Source organism: Moschus berezovskii, chromosome 16 (assembly GCF_049115385.1).
Source record: "Moschus berezovskii isolate FMDL1 chromosome 16, NW_MosBer_1.0, whole genome shotgun sequence".
Taxonomy (NCBI): Eukaryota; Metazoa; Chordata; class Mammalia; order Artiodactyla; family Moschidae; genus Moschus; species Moschus berezovskii.
Window position 1 is genome coordinate 78,423,763 of NC_142475.1, and position 22,334 is coordinate 78,446,096.

At 44.0% G+C, this 22,334-nt stretch overlaps 1 protein-coding gene and 1 long non-coding RNA gene across 4 annotated transcripts in view; one reads left to right on the forward strand and one right to left on the reverse strand.

The window, feature by feature from the left end:
* LOC148775285 (uncharacterized) overlaps window positions 1-16,189 on the reverse strand; it is a 29,104-nt gene extending 12,915 nt beyond the window's left edge. Inside the window, exon 1 of the long non-coding RNA XR_016039281.1 lies at window positions 15,973-16,189. This is a non-coding gene — a long non-coding RNA (uncharacterized LOC148775285). The remainder of the gene's footprint in view (window positions 1-15,972) is intronic.
* Window positions 16,190-16,226: 37 nt separating this feature from the next.
* Window positions 16,227-22,334, forward strand: part of RB1CC1 (RB1 inducible coiled-coil 1) — a 40,137-nt gene continuing 34,029 nt past the window's right edge. For all 3 annotated transcript variants that reach the window (XM_055431657.2, XM_055431656.2, XM_088844469.1), the window contains exon 1: window positions 16,227-16,525. The gene's annotated coding sequence lies outside the window, so the exon portion shown is untranslated. The remainder of the gene's footprint in view (window positions 16,526-22,334) is intronic.

Sequence of the window (22,334 nt, forward strand, 5' to 3'; positions counted from 1 at the left end):
TGAAAATACTTGCTTTATATGGCAAGCCACTCCAGTACTCTTGCCTAGAAAATCACATGGACAGAGGAGCCTGGTGGGCTGCAGTCCATGGGTCGCTACTAATCAGACATGACTGAGCAACTTCACTTTCACTTTTCACTTTCACACATTGGAGAAGGAAATGGCAACCCACTCCAGTGTTCTTGCCTGGAGAATCCCAGGGACGGCGGAGCCTGGTCGGCTGCCGTCTATGGGGTCGCACAGAGTCGGACACGACTGAAGCGACTTAGCAGCAGCAGTTTGCCAGTAAGTCAGATGAATTTGAAAAAAAAAATGCAAATACTTTAAAAACATTCTACCTTGTAGATTCTATTGAACTGTGAATTACATAATTTTTAAACAAAACTATTCTTTGAGTGAAAGTTTTTGATCAAAGCCTACTTAAACCAAAAACATTTTCAAAATAAAATTCTGCAGTCTTTGAACAAACCTGGAATCAAAGCAAAGTGAAAATTTGCTAATTAGAGAGGAACAGCTTTTAGCAGAAATGTGCTAAGGTGTGTATGCAGTTGAGAAATGTAAGATTTTGACAATTGAAAGACATTTTCTGTGATAAGAACACATACTTTAAAAATTTCCTCAATTTCACTTTGTTATGCTGGACTGTGCAATTTCTTAGCCTTGGCAATTTGTCTGTCTGGTTAAACGTAACGTAAACAGGCATGTCTGATTTGGAAACATCTGTGAAAGTCCGTACTTTCTACAGGAGAGTTCTACAGGAAAGGATTATTCCAGAAGAATAATTGTTGTGAGTTAGATCTCTAATTTGTCAAAAACAGTAATTCTTAGCTTATTAACTGTTCACAAAAGGCCTTCCCAGGTGGCTCAGAGGTAAAGAATCTGCCTGCAATGCAGGAGACATGAGTTTGATGCCTGGGTTGGAAAGATCCCCTGGAGGAGGAAATGGCAACCCACTCCACTATTTTTGCCTGGAGAATCCCATGGGTAGAGGAGCCTGGTGGGCTACAGTCCATGGGGTCCCAAAGAGTCCGACTGAGCGACTGAACATACACACACATGTGATGTCTTACCAGCTGTTAATCTCATATATATATATTTTTTTTTTATCTCAGATGTAGTATTTCTGACATCTAGCAATTTAACTTGGTTCTTTCTACAATTTACATTTCTTTTCTGCAATCTTCTTAAGCATATTAAGTATATTTTTAATAGCTGTTTTAATGTCTTATCTACTGACTATGTCATTTCTGCATATGCATCTTGGTTTTCTTCCTATTGGTATTGAGAAAATATGTTTTACTGTTTAATTGTTTGTCTGGTAATTCATGATCAAACACCAGTGCTGTCAATTATGTGCAATTGGATGTTCGAATTTTTTAAAATTTCTTTAAATATGTTTGGGTTTCAGTTCTAAAATGCAGTTAACTTGTTTGAAATCTATTTGATCCTTTTGAGGCGTATAGCTCTATCAGTGTAAGTAGCTTGCCTGGAGAATCCCAGGGACAGCGGAGCCTGGTCGGCTACCGTCTATGGGGTCACACAGAGTCGGACACGACTGAAGTGACTTAGCAGCAGCAGCAGCAGCTAAATAGCCTGTTTAATCTGATTTCAATTATAACCAAACACTTGGGGGAAAAAAAAGGTGGGTCTGAGAGCGAATCCAATTCCCTTTATTCAGTCATGGCCAGACATAGAAATTTATCCAATATCTTTTTTAGTGTTCCATGAGAACACTTAAGTTCACTTGTCAACTTTCAAGTACGTAATACTGTTAACTGCAGTCACCGTGCTCTCCATTAGATGCTCGACATGCATCTACATTAGTTAGAGATGGAACTTATCCATCTTATAACTAAGACTTTGTACCCTCTGACCAACCTCTCCCCATTTCCTCCACCCACGAGCCACTGACTACCACCACTGTGTCTATGAGTTCAGTTATTTTCTTTTGTTTTTGCCATGCCACATGGTTTCTGATCTTAGTTCCCCTACCTGGGATGGAACCCAGGCCCTAGGCAGTGAAAGCACTGAGTCCTAAATGTTGGATGAGGGAATTTCCTACAGTGTCTTTTAAAATTCTCTCCACCTGCATGTGTGCTAAGTCGCTTCAGTCTTGTCCAACTCTGTGACCCTATGGACCGTAGCCCTCCAGGCTCCTCTGTCCACGGGATTCTACAGGCAAGAATACCGGAGTGGGTTGCCATTCCCTCCTCCAGGGGATCATCCCAACCCAGGCATTGAACCTGTGTCTCTTATGTCTCCTGCATCTGCAGGCAGGTTCTTTACCACTGGTGCCACCGCATGCACAACCATGTAGCAACTCAAATGAAATAAAAACACATTCTTAGAATGAACTTCATGGTAATGATTATTTGTGACTGAAAACTGCACACATTTTTGTTTATAATTTTGTTGCTCCCTAACTTACAGACTCTAGAGGGTCAATTCACAAATAATTCAAAGGATGAGGTCAAGCCTTCAACACCAGCAAGAAGGGCTCTTGGGTGAAAGTACTGATGCAGGTAGTGGTTGCTTGCCTGCTCAGTTGCGTCCGACTCTCTGTGACCCCATGGACTGTATGCTGCCTGCAGGCACCTCTGTCCATGGGATTTCCCAGGCAAGAATACTGGAGTGGGTTGTCATTAGGCTGCTGCCAAGCAGAACTGCACTTAACAGGAATGGCTAATGGCTTCTGCAGGGCAGGTTTGCTGCGTGCTGAATTAGCCCAGTGCAGACCTAACTATAGCTGAAAGCAAACCTGTAACACAGCTTAGCCTCACTAATCCTCTACAAATAAGAGAATTCAGACTGAAATGTCTTTGGTAGATTTTCTCAACTTGAGATCCTTGCTTCTTTATTGGTAAACACTGAATTTTGTGCATTTTTCTCAGTCAGAGTGTCTGTAGCTATAAACAAATTCTAGAAGGAGGGAATGATCTCTTAAAATGGTAAAATCTAGAGTTTGTAACAGGAACTCTATTTCTGTAGACACAGGGAGTCCCACCCGATCAGAAAATTGAAAGTTTTTTACCTAAACTTCAACCTGCATTTACTCCTTCTGTTGTCTTTGTCCTTCATCTGCCTGTTGATTTTGAATAATAAATACTGAATTAATTTTGTTGTTGATTAATATTCAAATAAAACCGTGTGATTGATATTAACTCAACATTTAAAAACTTTTAAAGGTTTTTAGCTTTATAGTGTGGAGAAGGCAATGGCACCCCACTCCAGTACTCTTGCCTGGAAAATCCCTTGGATGGAGGAGCCTGGTAGGCTGAGGTCCATGGTTCGCTACGAGTCAGACATGACTGAGCGACTTCACTTTCACTTTTCACTTTCATGCATTGGAGAAGGAAATGGCAACCCACTCCAGTGTTCTTGCCTGGAGAATCCCAGGGGCGGGGGAGCCTGGTGGGCTGACGTCTATGGGGTTGCACAGAGTCTGACAAGACTGAATTGACTTAGCAGCAGCAGCAGCTTATAGTGACCCCTGGTGTTGTTTTGAAAAACACGCAGCTTGCTATTCTTATCTCTCATCTTTAAGACCATCCACTGATGTTAGCTGGGGCTTCCCAGGTGGCTCAGTGGTAAAGAATCCACCTGCCTGAAAAGACATAGATTGGATTCCTGGGTCAGGAAGATCCAGGGTATGGCAGGAGGAGGGTGTGGCAACCCACTCCGGTATTCTTGTCTGGAGAATTCCATGGACAGAGGAGCCTGGCGGACTACAGTACATGGGGTCACACAGAGTTGGACATGAATGAAGCAACTTAGTATGCACATGCACACACATTTTGGAGATATACATAGCTCTAGCTCATGCACTTTAAACTATTGGGTAGTCTTCAGTTGTATAACTTGAGTATACTGCTATTTACTTATCTGCATCCCCACTAGTGGGCAATTATGCTTTTCCCATACCACTTTATCCTTGTCAGAGTGTCTGTTGTTGTTCTTTAGTTGCTTAGTCATGTCAGAGTGCCCGGTCACTGATAAATGTTTGCTGAGTGAATGAATAAACTAAATGAATCATCCGTGAGTAACAAGGAAGCTTATTGTGAAACATGTTAGACTTCTGGTATGGACTGTAGTTGAGAATTGCTACTAGAAGTTGCAGTGTCAAAAGGATGCCCAGGAAGCTCCAAGCCCAACCCCTTGCTTTGTTTTCTTGATCTTAGAGGCAATTAGACAGGGTTGGGGAAGAATAACCTTTTACTGCTTTCAAGTTCTGTATAGTTTTTCAGTGTTCATAATTGGCATTAATATCCTCAATCATCTCTCAGCTGAAGAAACAGTACATCTCAAGGATGATCTTTCTACTTTTGAATTCAAACAGCAACCTATTAGCCATCTTTTGAATTGTAGGGACACACTCAGCTGGCTCGCTCCAGGCCATCAAAACCTGAGTGTGGCCTATATTTACTGAGTCAAGAATAAATCTGCCTAGTCTCCTTTGTTGTTACAAGGAGACCAGTTATTTAATGCTCAAGTTCGAGTTCAGATACTCTGGTTCCTCAGTTGGTTTTCACATCGTGACAGAGGGCAGCTTCCATGTAAGAACTTGACAACACTGACTATGCAGTGATGGCAAAGTTTTGCCATAGGACATTATTTAATATTTGGGGATGATGCATTTTGTGGCTGGGGCAAAGCAATGCTGAAATGTGGTTGACTGAAACCATGCTTTGAAATTCCTGATTTTTGGCAAAATGCCACACATACTTTCTCCTGGTATCTAGCTTCTATATTCTCACCCTAAAAGTTTTCAATTGTAGACAAGAGAGAGCATTTTATGGATGTGTTTAAAGACAATAGGTCTGTTTCTCTCCTGTCTTATATTTTACCTTAATGACTCTATCTCCTTTTATTATTTACCTTTCAAATAAAATTATACACCAAGGCTTTGCTGATAGAAGCATTTCTGGATAATTTTTCTTTGAGCTGAGTTCACATTGAGTAGGCAAGCTACAAAGCTACAAACTTAATACATTATCATTTTTTCTTCTTTTGGCCACACTGCAAGGCATGCAGAATCTTAGTTCCCTGCTTGGAAGAGCAGAGTCTTGACCGCTGGACCAGGGAAGACCCTAAAAACTTTCCTTTTAAAGTATATGCGTCTACTAATAACTTCCTTAATCTCGAAACAGTTGTCTTGCCATGACTTGTACTAGTGCCCTGGAAAGGTATTCTTATCAAGAACTAACAAAAGTTTAAAAGTTAACTAATTATATAAATAGTATGCTATTACATTGGTTTTCAGAGAACAATGATCAGCCCAAGACTGAAACAGCAAAAATGTGCCAATACAAGTTTTTCATGCTATTTAGAATTTTAAACAGAATTTGAGGAAAAACAGCCACTTAAGCCTATGCCTATATATAAAGCACTCAGTGTGATACCTCAAACATCTTTATTCCCTCTTATTGGCTCCCTTTCTCTGAAATCAGTGGTGTATCTATTAAAAACATTTTTTATGAATTATTTTTTATTTTGAATTATAATGGATGTAGTTTTATATTGTTACATGTGTACAGCATGGTGATTCATAATATACTTCATTTATCGTTATTATAAAATATTGGCTATATTCCTTCTATTTTACAATATATCCTTTTAGTTTATTTTATATATAGTAATTTGTGCCTTTTAGTTCCCTACCCCTATACTGTCCCTCCCCGCTTTCAGCTCCCCCTGGTTACAACTAGTTTGATCACTATATCTGTGTCTGCTGCTTCTTTGTCATAGTCGCTAGTTTGTTGAATTTTTGATTCCACATATAAGTGATATCATACAGTATGTGTCTTCCTCTGTCTGAATTATTTCACTTAGCCTAATACCCACGTCCTGTTGCTGTGAATGGCAAAATTCCATTCTCTTTAATGGCTGGGTAGTCTTCTATATGCCATATATCTGTATGCCACGTCTTTATCCATTCATCTATTGGCACACATTTAGGTTGCTTCCATACCTTGGCAATTACAAATAATGCTGCTATGGACATGGGGGTGCGTATATCTTTTTGAATTAGTGTCTTTTTTTTGCAGGGGTTGGGTCATATAATGCTTCTGTTTTTAGTTTTTGAGACACCTCCATACGGTTTTCCACAGTGGCTGCACCATTTTAAGATCCCCACCAGCAACATATTAAGAGTTCCAAATTTCTCCACACCCTTGTTATTGTCTTTGATTTTAGCCATTCTGATATGAAGTGGTATCTTGTTGCAATTTTGATTTGCGTTTCCCTAATAACTATCAATGGAGAAGGCAATGGCAAGCCACTCCAGTACTCTTGCCTAGAAAATCCCATGGATGGAGGAGCCTGGTAGGCTGCAGTCCGTGGGGTCGCTAAGGGTCGGACACGACTGAGCGACTTCACTTTCACTTTCACACATTGGAGAAGGAAATGGCAACCCACTCCACTGTTCTTGTCTGGAGAATCCTGGGGACGGGGGAGCCTGGTGGGCTTCCGTCTATGGGGTCACACAGAGTCGGACACGGCTGAGGTGACTTAGCAGCAATAACTAATGAAATTGCACATATATTCATGTGCTTAATGGATAAGTGAATATTTTTGTTGAAATGTACATTCAAATCTTCAGCCTACTTAAAACACTGGGTTCTTTTTTATTGAGTCATAGGAGTTTACTGTATAGTCTGGGTACTTGTTCTTATGTTCTCACCTTGTGTAGTCTTTTCCATTTATGATGGTGTCCTTTGAAGCACATTTTTTAATTTTGATGAGTCTAATTTATCTAATTTGTGTGAATTGCCTGGTATTGATGGCATCACCGACTCTATGGACGTGAGTTTGAGTGAACTCTGGGAGTTGGTGATGGACAGGGAGGCCTGGCGTGCTGTGATTCATGGGGTCGCAGAGAGTCGTACACGACTGAGCGACTGAACTGAACTGAACTGAACTGATACCTAAGAAAGAGCTTCCTCGGTGCCTCAGTGACAAAGAACTCAAGTGCAATGCAGCAGACGCAGAAGATGTGGGTGTGATCCCTGGTTCGGGAAGATCCCCTGGAGAAGGAAATGGCAATCCACTCCAGTAGTTTTGCCTGGGAAATCCCATGGACAGAGGAGCCTACGGGGCTATGGTCCATGGGGTCTCAAAGAGTTGGACATGACTGAAACGACTGAGCATGCATACCTAAGAAACCGCTGCCTAATGTAAAGTCACAAAGATTTTCTCCTATGCATTCTCCTGAGAGTTTTACCTTCTAGCTGTTCGATGTAAGTCTTTGATCCAGTTTGAGCTGATTAAGTGGTACGAGGTGGTAGCCCAACTTCATCTTTTGCACATAGATACCCAGTTGTTCCAACACCATTGGTTAAGAAGGCTATTCTGTCTCCATTGAAGCATCTTTATGCCCTTAATTAACAGTTCATTTCTGAACTCTCAATTATTTTCCTTTAATCAGTATAACTTTATGTCAGTACCACACTCTTTTCTTTTAATAAATATTTATTTGGTCATTGTCCCAAAGTTGGTGGTTGTTCAGTCGCTCAGTCATGTCTGACTCTGTGTCCCCATGGACTGCAGCAGGCCAGGCTTCCCTGTCCTCCCTGTTTGCTGAAATGCATGTCCATTGAGTCAGTGATGCCATCCAAGCACCTCATTCTCTGTCGTCCTCTTCTCCTTCCGTCAATCTTTCCCAGCATCTGGATCTTTTCCAATGAGTTGGCTCTTCACATCAGGTGGCCAAAGTATTGGAGCTTCAGCTTCAGCATCAGTCCTTCCAGTGAATATTCAAGGTTGATTTCCTTTAGGATTGACTGGTTTGATCTCCTTGCTATCCAAGGGACTCTCAAGAGTCTTCTCCAACACCACAGTTCAAAAGCATCAATTCGTCAGGGCTCAGCCTTTTTTATTGTCCAACTCTCACATCCGTACATGACTACTGGAAAAACCACAGCTTTAACTAGATAGACCTTGGTAGGCAAAGTAGTGTCTCTGCTTTTTAATATGCTATGTTTGTCATTGCCTTTCTTTCAAGGATTCAGTTCAGTTCAGTTAAGTCACTCAGTCGTGTCCGACTCTTTGTGATCCCATGAATCACAGCACGCCAGGCCTCCCTGTCCATCACCAACTCACAGAGTTCACTCAAACTCACCTCCATCGAGTCGGTGATGCCATCCAGCCATCTCATTCTCTGTCGTCCCCTTCTCCTCCTGCCCCCAATCCCTCCCAGCATCAGTCTTTTCCAGTGAGTCAACTCGTCACATGAGGTAGCCAAAGTATTGGAGTTTCAGCTTTAGCATCAGCCCTTCCAATGATCACACAGGACTGATCTCCTTTAGAATGGACTGGTTGGATCTCCTTGCAGTTCAAGGGACTCTCAAGAGTCTTCTGCAACACCACAGTTCAAAAGCATCAATTCTTCTGTGCTCAGCTTTCTTCACAGTCCAACTCTCACATCCATACATGACCATGGGAAAAACCATAGCCTTGACTAGACGGACCTTTGTTGGCAAAGTAATGTCTCTGCTTTTTAATATACTACCAAGGTTGGTCATAACTTTCCTTCCAAGAAGTAAGCGTCTTTTAATTTCATGGCTGCAATCAGCATCCGGAGTAAATATCTCTTAATTTCATGGCTGCAGTCACTATCCACAGTGATTTTGGAGCCCAGGAAGATAAAGTCTGTCACTGTTTCCATTGTTTCCCCATCATTTGCCATGATGTGATGGGACTGGATGCCATGATCTTAGTTTTTTGAATGTTAAGTTTTAAGTCAGTTTTTTTCCTCTCCTCTTTCAGCTTCATCAAAAGGCTCTTTAGTTTGTTCCTCTTTGCTTTTTGCTAAACTTGGTACTGTTGCTGTTGTTGTTTAGGTGCTAAGTTGTGGCTGGCTCTTTTGCAACCCCATGGACTGTAGCCCGTGAGGCTCCTCTGTCCATGGGATTTTCCAGGCAAGAATACTGGAGTGGGTTGCCTTTTCCTTCTCCATACACTGTCTGAATTATTGTAGCCTTGTGGAAAGTTTTGAATTTGGGAAGTGTAAATGCTCCACATTTGTTCTTTTTCGAGACTGTTTTGGCTATTCTGGTCCCTTGGATTTCCATATGAATTTTATGATAAGCTTGCCAGTTTCTGCAAAAAAAAAAAAAAGAAAAAACCTACCTAGGATATTGGGAGGGCCTACATTGAATCTGTAGATCAGTTTGGAAAGCATTACCATCTTAGTAAGTCTTCTAGTTCATGCACAGGGGATGTGTTTAACTTGTTTCAACATTTGTAATTTTCAGTGTACAAGTCCTACAATTCTTCGGCTAAGCTTATTCCTATTATGGGCTTTTAAGATGGATGCTGTTAAAAGAGTTGTTTTTACTTTTTAAATTTATTGCTACACTACAGAACTCTAATGAAAATGCTTAAAGTAAACAATACCACTGAAGCAGACTCATGAAGTAGGAAATCACTTGGTGTGGACTGTTGTTGTTTTTTTTTTTTTTGAATCTGTACTATCTGCTCTGTTGAAGGCATCCATTCCATAACTTTTTAAAAAAGGTTGCATGAACATCCTTTCAGGAAACCTGTGATTCTGTTTATTCCTTGGTGATGTTGGACATTTTTCAAAAAGATAATCTCCTTGAAATAGGAGTGTTCTTGGGAGACTTGTATAGAAAGAAGACAAGCATTTCACACAAAGATCTCTGTTGGGTAGGTTTCCAGAAATTTAGGGATATAAAGGAATGAAGGGGGAAAGAGGAAGAGATAAAAAGCCTATAATATGAATGTGATAAGAAAGATGTAAAACTAAGAAAAATTTGAAATTCTTTTGTTTTAAATGTAGTTAGATGTGTGTACTGAAATACATATTAACACTTCATTAATTTCAAGAACTGATGGAGTTTCATTTTTCAAAAAAAGTATTTTGAGTGGTCAGTTATTGTTCTGGGACCTCACAAAATGTCTGAGTTGTAGTGTATTTTACATGCTTTTTTTTTTTTTTTTTCTGGCTATGCCTCCTGGCTTGTGGGATCTTAGTTCCTCTGACCCAAGATTGAAGCCAGGTCCTCAGCAGTGAAAATGCAGAGCCTTAATCAATGGACCACTAGGGAAGTTCCTACATGCTACTTTTTATCCTAACCTAGAGAGTGACGTGAGGTAGCTACAATAGGTATTGCCACCATTTTAACAGGAGGAATTTGAAATCATAGATTTTCCAAATCCAAATGAGACCTCTGGTTTTCCTAAATGCTAACAACTTATGGTCTAGGAGAAGGAAATGGCAACCCACTCCAGTGTTCTTGCCTGGAGAATCCCAGGGACGGGGGAGCCTGGTGGGCTGCCGTCTATGGGGTCACACAGAGTCGGACACGACTGAAGTGACTTAGCAGCAGCAGCAGCAGCAGCATACATATTTTTAAAAATTAGGGCACATTTGAGAATAACAAGTGATTTCAAATTAATTCCTTTAAAAGTACAAAGATATAGAAAGCTGTGAATGGATTAGAACTTATCTGACAAATTCATCTTGAGAGAGAGGATAGCAGTACAGATAAAAAGGAGAAGGAAGATTTAGGAGGGCTGTAAGGATCTGTGAAGATTTAGTCCTTTGTTTTTCAAGGCCATCATCTGTATTCGAATTCCCTTCACTGCTGTTTAGTTGCTAAGTCATGTCTGACTCTTTGCCACCCCACTGACTATAGCCCTCCAGGCTCCTCTATCCATGGGATTCTCCAGGCAAGAATACTGGAGTGGGTTGCCATTTCCTTCTCCAGGGGATCTTCCTGAGCCAAGGATTGAACTCACATCTCCTGCTTGGCAGGAGTTTCTTTACCACTGAGCAGAATTCCCTTTACAACGTGTTAAAAAAGTCCTGGGCCCTGTCAATGGTATATATCCAGTGTATTTGACACTAAAAAGTGGGTAAATTTCCAATACTCCACTCCATTCTTCTATACAACAAAATTGATTTAAGTAACAATCATGCACTAATAATGGCCAAAAAATAAAGACTGAACATTTTTATTGCAAAGTCACATAATCAAGGCAGTCAAAACTGGAAGTTAAAAAGTAGCATAAACATTACAGAAACAAAAAGGAAAACAACCTCTCTATAGTTTTTGTATCTACCTGTTTTAATTCTGATCTTTTGTTAAGAGATCAACATGAGATTTCATGTAAATAATTGTCTAGCAATTAATACGGAGAAGGCAATGGCAAGCCACTCTAGTACTCTTGCCTAGAAATTCCCATGGATGGAGGAGCCTGGTAGGCTGCAGTTTGTGGGGTTGCTAAGGGTAGGACACGACTGAGCAACTTCACTTTCACTTTTCACTTTCACACATTGGAGAAGGAAATGGCAACCCACTCCAGTGTTCTTGCCTGGAGAATCCCAGGGATGGGGGAGCCTGGTGGGCTTCCGTCTATGGGGTCACACAGAGTCGGGCACGACTGAAGTGACTTAGCAGCAGCAATTAATAAATCAATTTTAATAAAACTGAAAGATCAAAAGTTACCTTTGGCAAGTACTAAATCATACTGCTGATGTAATGCTTTATTACTTTAATCTTAAGTGGAACAATAAGCAATTAAGGATAAATTCCAACTTTAAAAGATTCTTTAAATTCTGTAAAATGTTCTGTATATGCACTGAATTTGGCATGTGTCAAGTGGTCTAACAGGACTGACAGATGATGGAGTCAAGAGCCACGACCCCCTCACTGGAAGGGGACGAGTGCCTGGAGGGGGAACCAAAAGGAGGTGTGGATAGGTCTGCAGATGAAGGAAGGCAAGGAAGCGTGGAGGAGTTCTTTCTCACAACTTCCTTGTGATGTAGGAGGTGAGATTATTGACCAAGAAAGAGGGATTAGAAAGAGGTGGGGCTTAGGGATTTAAGAGCAATACAATCTGATGGAGGGTTGAGAGCTGACTAGGGAAACACACAACAGCAGACTGAGGCAGGAGTAGACACCAGTTTTTAAAACGCCCAGTTCAGCGCATCTCTTAATAAACCACATTAAAATGGATGCCTGGTGGTTCAGTGGTAAATAACCTGCTTGCCAACACAGGAGACACAGGTTCGATCCCTGGGTGAGGAAGATGCCCTAGAGATGTAAAAGGCAACCCAAGCCAGTACACTTGCCTGGAGAATCCCATGGACAGAGGAGCCTGGCAGCTACAGTCCGTGGGGTTGCAAGAGTCAGTCATGACTTAACAACTATACAACTGGGAGGTATTCTGCCTGCATGGGTGGCAGGGAGGACTGACTGAAAGAAATGGAGGGGTGGAGGAAGTAGCAGTTTCTGCTTCAAGACATCCCAGCTCTACTTTTTGACATTTTAAGCACTTTTCCAAAATAATGAGACAGGAACTTGATGTGAAAGATGACTGTTTTGTCTCAATCTACTGGTGTAAATCTGCTGGAAAATGAAGCATGCTGCATTTTCTTGTGTTGCAGCACTAGAAATACAGTGTTGCTCACCAGCTCGTCAAGCTCCTCACTAGCTTTGAAGACAGTCACTCATAACTAACACCATTATCATAAATAATATGTGAATAACAACAGGCCAGCTGAGTAGGGCAGCTGTAAGGTCTGTAAATAGTACCGGACTAATTAACTTAATAATCACGTGCCAGCAGCCTCTAAGTAGCACATGACCGCACTTTACAAACTGAACTAGCTATGATCTTCAAAACAAAGTCTGAGGCCTTTAAAAGGAGTTAACTTTTAAAAAGGGGAAATTATGATTCATACTGTGAGTAAAGTCATGTCAGTCATGGTTGCTGGCTGTTTGAACATAAGAAGTTGTTTGAGAAATACCTAATGCAGATGGGGAATGAAATCCTCCATCAGACAGAGTTAACAAAATTAAGCTGTGTACTGTGATCTTCCCGACACTCTGATGCATTTTTGGTTAAAAGATGTCATAAACTTGTCACTAGAGTGATTTTTGAACGGTCCCCCATCCAAGTTTTTTAGATATTTAAGGGCAGAGAGCAGAACTTTTCCACAGTACCTTACCTAGTCAGCCTTCAACTTGAATATTTGCATAATTCATTACTTTCAATATGTTATTAAGTGCAAAGCTCTCTATAAAGTTCTAGGAGCTTTGCACTAGAAATGGGTCATTCACAGTTCCTTAAGGGTTTTAGATTTAGATGGGAGGTGACAGTTTACTTGTGTAACATGAAGCAGAGGTGGTGGAAGGGAGAATAGTCACTATCTAGAAGCTGGCAGCTGGCTGAGGTCCCAGTTCTGCTTTGAAGGATGGCTTTGAAAGGTGAACAAGATCGGAAGAACGTTCCTGGATGATGAAACTCATACCAGGCATATGTAAAGGTGAGAAGTGCCAGAAGATAACCTAGAGGTGTGCTGGTACCTAGAAGATTCTCAGGCTGAGAAGTTGTATCTAACACACAGAACAAAATCAGTGAAGGTCATAGGCAGGTAAGAGATAGGGTCAGAATGGTCTTAAAATAAAGTAAACAACAAAAGCTGAGTTGGGAGGTAAGATGAGCAATAAAATGAAAAATGTTTTGGGTGCTGTTAACAAATCTGAGTGTGCAGAAGGCACTGGGCAAATAGCTTTATTAGAGAAGGATTTCCATTTTGGCAGGTCAGACAGATACTGAAAGACACTGGGTTGGCCAAAAAGTTTGCTTGGGTTTTTCTGTAAGATGTCATGGAAAAACCTGAATGAACTTTTGGCCAACCCAACAGAAGGATCTAGGTGAACTCTGGGCATGTCAGGGAAGGACTCCCTGAGAAGGTGATACTCAAGTTGAGACCTGGTGGGAAAAAAAGCTTTAACAGGACTGACCTGAAGTACTTAGGGTGTTTTAATAGTAGCCTCTTAAGGATTCCTAAAAAGAAACACTTTCTTTTGCCCACATGGGAAATCTACAGAAGGACCTAAAATGTTTATTAATGAAATAATGTGATGAGGACAAGATTCAGTTTCTCCTCTGCTCCTCCAGCACCTCATGTTTTCATCATTTGCATCTGTATTATAATTACTTTTGAGAATTTGGAAGAGGCCTAAATAACAGATTTAAGAGCAAAGAGGGAGACACTACAGAGGGCAGCAGGGAGAGAAAAAGGATTTTAAAAATGTAAAGGAGCAGTGGTTTATAAAGTTCAAATTAAGTCTCAGCATTGTCCATTTAATACAGCAATTTGAGGGGGCTGGTCCTTGGATTTTTCATTTGTTCTTGTTATCATTTATTAAGGAAGGGAGAGTCCAGAGGGTTGTCTATATCCTTGGCGTTAATGGAAATATAACTTGCTGAGAATTATTATAGACACATGAAGTATCAGGAAACTGCAGTAGTGTTTTCTCTGTTGTTGTTATTGTTCAGTTGCTAAGTCATGTCCAACTCTTTGTGACCCCATGGAGTAGAGCACGCCAGGCTTCCCTGTCCTTCACCACCTACCAGAGTTTGCTCAAAGTCATGTCCATCCAGTCAGTGATGCCCTCCAACCATCTCATCCTCTGACCCCCTTCTCCTCCTGCCCTCTATCTTTCCCAGCATCAGGGTCTTTCTCTATAGTGCATGTATCAAAAAACTAATCTTGATACATTTTCACTTATCACTAGGAAAGAACACTGGGCATATAAGTTCCTACTATTTACACTCTGGAAAAGGGGAAGATGAGGGCTGAATTAGTTTTATTCGCCCCAAAGGAAGAAGTCAGACAAGAAACATTTAAAACATTTTATTCACTAGATTTGTCACCGGCATATTCCAGTCATGATTTTACATACTAAGGTGTATTTAATTTGTAACGATGAATGTCATTGATGACTAAGAGGAAGGTCAAGCACCAATATATTCTTTAAAGGCCTAAGACTGTGCTTTGCTTACCAATTTTCCGGCTGAATTCCTTCTTACCGCTTACTCTCTTTGTGCCTATTACTATGCTGGGCCTGATAGAATCAGCTCCTTTCTTCAGTCTTGCCAGCTCACACCTTGAGGCGTAACAACAATTTAGCCTCTTAATTTTCAGTTCCCTGCTGTACATCGTTGGCGTGGTGTAATAAGACTCCACTTCCAAAAAAAAAAGTAAAATGATTTGCCTCTGTGGGATCTGTAGGAGTGTACAAACAAAAAATAGATAAAGGACCCTGTAGGTCCTTCTCAACCTTTCGGATACCGGGTCAGTGAGATGGAAACTGAAAATCCGTAAGGCTAACCAGCCGTTTAGTGTTTATCAGTTCCCAACATGACAAAGGTTCGAAGACTGCTTCCCGGTAGCGTGTGTTCGGCTTGGCAGTCCTTGAAAAGGGTGTTAATACCCATTTTTACGCAAACGCAATTCTAAAGCCCTCTAATGACTCAGCCCTACCACCTGCAAGCTGTTAACTAATACCAGATATTCCCCGATTTAACAGGAATTCTCAAAGGATTATATATATATTGGGGCGGGAGGAGACGGGGACGACAGAGAATGAGATGGCTGGATGGCATCACCAGCTCGATGGGCATGAGTTTGAGTGAACTCTGTGAGTTGGTGATGGACAGGGAGGCCTGGCGTGCTGTGATTCATGGGGTCGCAAAGAGTCGGCCACGACTGAGCGACTGAACTGAACTGATATTATTCCACCTGTAACTTCTGATCACCAGACTTTTGTAGTTAAACGCTGCGGCTTCACGCCATTGCCCGTGATTGGTCACCTTCACAGAATCAGGAGCTCCCGGGGATTGCTAGAGAAATCAGGGTCGAGCTGAAAGGGGTGTCGCGGCGCTTTCGACCTCTTCCACCCCAGCCAGCCTTAGCTCCCTTCTTCCCCGTTCCTGGTCTGAGAACGTGCCGCCCGCACTGTGGGACCCGGCCTGGGACAGCCCTCCCGAAGCCCAGTCCCCTCACAGGCCCTGGTCCGGTCCCAAATGAGGTCCCGGTCCCTCGGCTGCCCTCCACCTCCGCGACAGGTCGAGCTCTTCCGCCCAGGCTAACTCAGGATTCGGCGGGTAGGCAGGCGCAGGGCCACTCGCTGTAGTGGAGAAGGTCAGGCTCACCTTGGGGCACTCGCGCCCGGACGGCGGCCAGCACCGTCCCAGACCGCCCGGCGGAGTCTCCGGGGTCAGGAGAGGACTCCCAGGTCACCAGCCCCAGCATCCGCAACAGCAGGTGGCGGGGCAGTAGGAACAGGCCCTACCCGGAAGCAGGCCGACTTCCGGCAGCCCTCGGACTTCCGGGCCTGTGCGGAGCTCGCCCGCCCCTCCCCCGCCCGCTTCCCGGCGTGCCCCGCGCAGGAAGGGCCGGAGTCGACAATAACAAACCCGTGGCGGCCGTGTCCGCGGCCCTACCGAGCCCGGCGCTGCCTCGGGTTCCGTCGCCCGGCCCCTCGGCTCTGACCGGCCGCGGCTCGCCCTTCCCCGGCCCCTGACGCAGAGCCGAGGGGCCTGCCCGTCCCCGTGCCCGGAGGTGGCGGCGCCGGCGGTTGTGTCGGTTGGCGGCGCGGATGGGCGGTTGGTAGCCGCCGCCGAGGACGAGGCGGCGGCGGCGGAAGATGGTGCCGGGGGCCGCGGGCCCTGCTGCTGCCGCCGGCGGAGGAGGAGACGCTGCCTGGTGAGCGCGGCGTCGGGTCCCCCGCGGGCGGCGGAGGCGGGCGGCTGCGCTGGGCCTGTGCGGCCCGGACTCTTCGGTGCCCCCCGACCTCCCGGTGCTCCCAGCCGGCGCCGGGAGCGCCGGGGCCCGGGACGCACCCTCGCCGCCGCCGCTCCCGCCGCCGCCGGGCCGGGCCCCGAGATGTCAGACGGCGAGCCGGCCGGGGCGAGGGTCGCAGACTCGGCTCTGTCCGGACCCCCGAGTGCGAGGCTCCCAGAGGGCAGCGTCCGGATAAAGTTACTCCTGGGAATGACTCAGCCTCCGCCGGCCGGCGGGTGTGTGCGGGCCGGGGCGTGTGTGCGGATTTCACAACTTCCCCGGCCGGAGCCTGGCGGCCAGGCCGGGGTGCGGGGGTGCATCTCCGCGGGCTCCCCGCTGGACGCGCCGCGGCGCCGGAGGTTGTTTGGTAACCGAGTCCCCGCTCTGTGCTCCTGCCGTGTGGTCACAGCGCGGGGCCTGCGGGCCGGGGCGGGCCGAGGTGCTGGCGGTGGATACGGAGGCTGAGGGACCTCCGGCCGGAGAGGGGAGGCCCGATGCGGGCCGCAGGAGGACCGGCCTGCTTTGCTAGCCGCTGTATTGTACAGTTTCTCGGTTGTCTTGTGTGGGTGGTGCTTGTGTGTGTGTGGTTTCTTCGCAGGGTGGGGAGGTTAGCGGCTTAGGAGGGGTACTCAATTTGAGGTAGCCTGTGTGGTGAGGAGTCTCGTTGGTGCGTTTCCGTGTTGTACAGGGTTCTTCCAGGTCCGGTGTTCCTGTGGGAAGACGCAAGGGGCCGTTGAGGAAGGCGGCTGATTGGATCTGTAAGCAGGCCCTGCTGGGGATCTGAAGATGGTTTTCTCCTTTCTGTTTTTAATGTTTTAATAAGAGAATATGGTCTGAATGAACATTTTCTCAACATTTTAGTGTTTAACATTGTGTCTAAAACCTAGAGTTTTATAAAACAGGGTGCTTTATGTTGATAAACGGTTGTGTTGGTAAATGCCTGTTGATGGAAATCAGATATGGACTCAGACACGGTTTTAAAAAGAGTTAATTTCGTCTGTTTGGAATGCTTTATGTTTGTCACAGTTAGGATTGTCTCTGGCCTGATTCTTGTGTGGAGATGTTGGATGATAGGAGAGGAAGACCGCATTTTTCTGGACCTTGCTGAACGCACACACGGTCGAAATACAGGGCAGGTTTACGTCTAACAAATGAAACTCACTGAAGGGGCAGAGGGCACAAGACCTTTGCTTTTTGGGAAGAAAAAAAAAACAACCCCCCACACACTTTTGAACCTAAATTTTTATTATGTAAGCTTGTTCATTTCAGTCAGAAGCTTGAGAGAAGCTCTTATTTGGCCTCTGATTTTGAGACTATCTTTAAACTTTCCTGCATTCAGCAAATGTTTGAACACCTGCTTTATGCTTTACTTTGCAGATGTGTGTAACTTTTCAAAAAAAGCAGTGGGTAGTAAAATGCTCTCATCCAGACAGTACTGTTTGGTAACCCCAGTAAGCTTTTTATATTCAGAAAAGACTGGCTCAGGCATCTCCAGTGAAAGTCTAGCAGCCCCCTTCCACTCTCACTCACTCACTCTCTTAGATGGTTGTTACTTCCTTTCGGAGGTAGACCACGGAGCCAGGCTTTGCAGGGACTACAGGAACGTGTACCATGTTGTTTTTGCCCAGCAAGAGAAGGGAGATTGAAGTCCTGTATACAGTCAGCTACTGTTTAAGCATTGTCTGAAATCTGAAGGAAAGACCCAAGAGAAGTGAGGAAGCTGACTATTTCTGACCATCTCGGAATAGAAGGAAACTGCAGCAGCTCTGAGGTCCTTTTCATATACAGGGAAAGGAGAGATCACTAATAGGTGGGCGTACAGGAGTGAGGGGAGAGCAGTAGGAAGAGGTTGTGTCCCGGAGGCTCAACAGATACTTAGAGGAGAGCAGCGTCTTGTAAACTGGCATGTTCAGAGGCACAGTGGTTTGTTCAGTAAATCTGGTGAATCTGGGAAGCAGTTTGGATTGAAAGTCATTCATTTTCTCATGAAATGTTAAACCCCAGCAAGACCCAGTTTTAACTCTAGCAATGAGCAGTGAACAAGGGGAACTTTATATGTAAGCTTTGTATGAGATTGTAGAAAGCGGCACTGACACACTGGTAATTTTAAGGAAGATCAGTTGCATGTTCACACTATGTTGAGATGCGCTGAAGTAGACACAGTGCTGGAGGAGCAGATTGTGGAGTGCTGGGTTGAAGATTCCATACTTTCTATACATGTCATGATTACACTGCTGTGGTTCTTCCATTATTGTGGACCTGGGAAACCTGTAACCTGGGCCTCTTGTGCAGGACCCTGGGAGGTTGGCCTTTCTCCATCCGTCAGTGAAGCTGCTGTTCTCTTAAGTGACTCTTTGCAGGCACAGTGCTGAGTACCTCCATACACCCCTTCTCCCAGCTATTTAGTGACTGCCCTGAGGGTTATGGGATTTTCCTCCAATTTTGCTCTCTGTTGAATTCTTCTTTAAAAAAATTTTTATTTTAATTTTTTTCGGTCCTGCCATGCAGCCTGTGGGGTCTTAGTTCCCTGGAACACCAGCGATGGAACCCTCACTCCCTGCAGTGGAAGTGTGGGTTTTTAACTACTGGACCACCAGGGAAGTCCTTAAATTCTCACTTTATTGGCTTGTAATTGTGCTTAGAGATGGACATAATTGTGACTGGTTCAGGACTATCTAGGTCATATTTTTCTTTTATATGCGGCACATAATTGGCTAGTAATCATCAGAATACTGAAATATTAGTTAATCAGTGCAGTTAATATTTCCATGACTGTGTTTTTAACCATTATACTGCAAATTCCAGCTGTGCACTTCCTTTTTTGATATTGCTGTGTATTTACATGCTTTGAAAGACTAGAAAATCTTGTTGTAGATACTATTGTGTGAGACGTTAGACTTTAAACAAACAGAATTCACATTTACATTTAAGGACAGTGTCATACCTTGTTTCATCACTAAGTTGTGACCGACTCTTGCAACCCCTTGGACTGTAGTCCACCAGGATCTTCTGTCCGTGTAATTCTCCAGGCAAGAATACTAGAGTGGGTAGCTATGCCCTCCTCCAAGAGATCTTGCCGATGCAGGGATCAAACCTAGGTCTCCTCCATTGGCAGGCAGATTCTTTACCACTGAGTCACCTGGGAAGCTCATATTTGCAATTGTTTAAAAACTGTACCATGTGCAGCCCTGATGTAGCATCTTTTAACAGTTATTCTGAGAATCTTATCAAATGACATGCAATTTTTAAAAAATTTTATTTATTTTTCAAATTGAAGGATAGTTGCTTTACAGTTTTGTTTTCTGTCAAATATCAACATGAATCAGCCGTAGGACATGCAGATTTTTTAATTGCATTAAGGATAAAATAATAATCTCTATTGGGACACCTATTTTAGACTGTGTATTTACTAATATAGTCAATTCCAATTTATCTTTAAGTCATGTGTTTTACACAACTTTTATGAATGTCAGGACACCACTGTGTGGAATACGTTTATATGTACTGACATGGAGAGATTCCCGTGTTATTACGCTATTCAGCTCAAACAGATTGCATGTATGCATGCTGTTATCTCATTTTTGAGAAACTACTTTGTCCACATGTACTTTCTGTATCTGGAGGAAGACCCCAAAGGCCCAGCTGTATCCACACTGCCTGGGGTCTCCCTCTCGCTCCATTCCTGTCCTGCTGTCCTCCCATCAGGTCTGGTTACAGACACCCTGGACCTTTCTGGAAAGGCTCTCTGGGGAGTGTGAGGAAGGTGGCTGACCTACTCTTCTTTCCTTCTTTTTTCTTTTCTTGGCAGAGAAAGAGGAGGATCAGGTGGGAATAAATCTGATCTGGAGAGGTTGAAGCCCAGTTTGCAGTCCCTGGGTGACCTGGACCCTCCCATTTGTGGTGAACACCACTAGTTTCATTGATGCGGCACCCGTGGCCCTCAGGTTCAATTGCTGAATTACAGTTTGCAGAATTGCAAATCAGACAGAAGTTTTCCTACTCCTTATTCTTTCTTTGAAGCTTTTGGTCCACCTTGTCCAGCATCATCCACATTTCATGTGGTCTGCTAGACTTGAGAGCAACTTGAGGGTCTTTGGACTCCCAACACTTGGCATAGAAGTATTAGTTGCTTAGTTATGTCCAACTCTTTGCAACCTCATGGACTTTAACCCGCCAGGCTCCTCTGTCCATAGGATTCTCCGGGTAAGAATACTGGAGTGGGTAGCTGTTCCCTTCTCCAGGGGATCTTCCCAACCAGGGATCAAACCTGAGTCTCCTGCCTTGCACGCAGATTCTTTTTTACCATCTGAGCCAGAATCTGGCTTTGTCGGGTGTTCAGTAAACATAGGGTGAATAATGACCAGCAGTGTGCCATTTGGGAAGTCAGTTGTTGTCTGGGGCTTTCCCTTTGTGTCCCCGTGTAAGGAAGCTGATTCTGAGTTTTGAATGGATCAGACAGGTTGACAGTAAGCTAGAGTGACAAACCTAGCTTGTGGTGGTGGTAATGCCTCAAAGAAGAAATTGCAGATATCCAGATCAATGATAGACACTTGTGTGAATATGCGAGATGCTTTCTTGTTTTTACAAGCATGAAAGTACAATTGTAACACCTGTATCTCTGGGAATAAATGCATTGGAATCAGTGTTTTTGAAAATAACCCCTCATTTATAGCTTACTGAGAAGGGACCAGGAAGAACTGATGTCCTTTCGCAATGTGAGATTGTTCTCCCCATATGAGACACTTTATACGACTTGACAACTTGAGAGTGCTCTATTAGTTCAGAGTCAGAGAGGGAAGACCAAGGGCCGTCTGTGACCAGGGGGACTTCCAAAAGGGCTGATGGACCCAGAAGGGCTTTCTGACCGCACTTGAATGAGTAACTTTCAAATGAGCAGAAATGGCAAGTACGGGAAGACTGTAAAGTGAGAGGATGGGTTTCATGTAGGGAAATAGCTGGAGATACTTTTGGAAAGGCAAACGGGTTGATTATGAAGTTCTAAAATGCTGGTAAAGTTATGGTTGTCACCATTTTTAGAGTTGTTATTATATTCCTTGCACCGTGCAGTAATCGGACGTGCATTATTGCTGTCCCTCTCTGCAGAGGTATTTCAGTTCTTGATGTGCAAAGGTCATCTGAGTCTCCGTGGGAGAGTCAGCATTCAAGTACAGGTGACTCGCCATTTCAGTGCTCATCTAGCCTTAGGCCAGTTGGTGGGTTCCCTTTAAAGGGGCAGGCAGACGATGGAGTTCAAGGAGTCTGTGTACCGAGTGGGTCCTGTCCTGAGGTCAGCGAGGCAGTGGCTGTGAAGAAACAAACAGATGACAGGTTTGTGGCCACAGTGAGGCTCCAGCGGGTGGAGCGTCTGGCCTACGTGCTCGTAAGTGGTGGGCGTGTTCAGGAAGGGCTGGAGCAGGATAGAGGAGAGTTTCCAGGCTCTAAAATAAGGATTATGTCATTGGAAAATCAGGGGTTGGATTATATAGGAAAAAAGGGATAGGATGCAGACAGAAATAACTGACGTCTTGGGTAGCAACAGAGCGATAGTTTTGTTCACAGAGGAAGTTAGGGAACAGTTTTAAAGGGAAAGCGCTGAATTGAAGTGTAGACCTGCTGAGTTTGAGAGACAGTGTGGTTTCTGGTTGGAGATACTTGCAGTGGCTGAGCACCGGTCCTGAGCTGAGGGCAGAGATCTGGGAGGGTTCATAACCCTCAGTGGTGGTCATCTTGC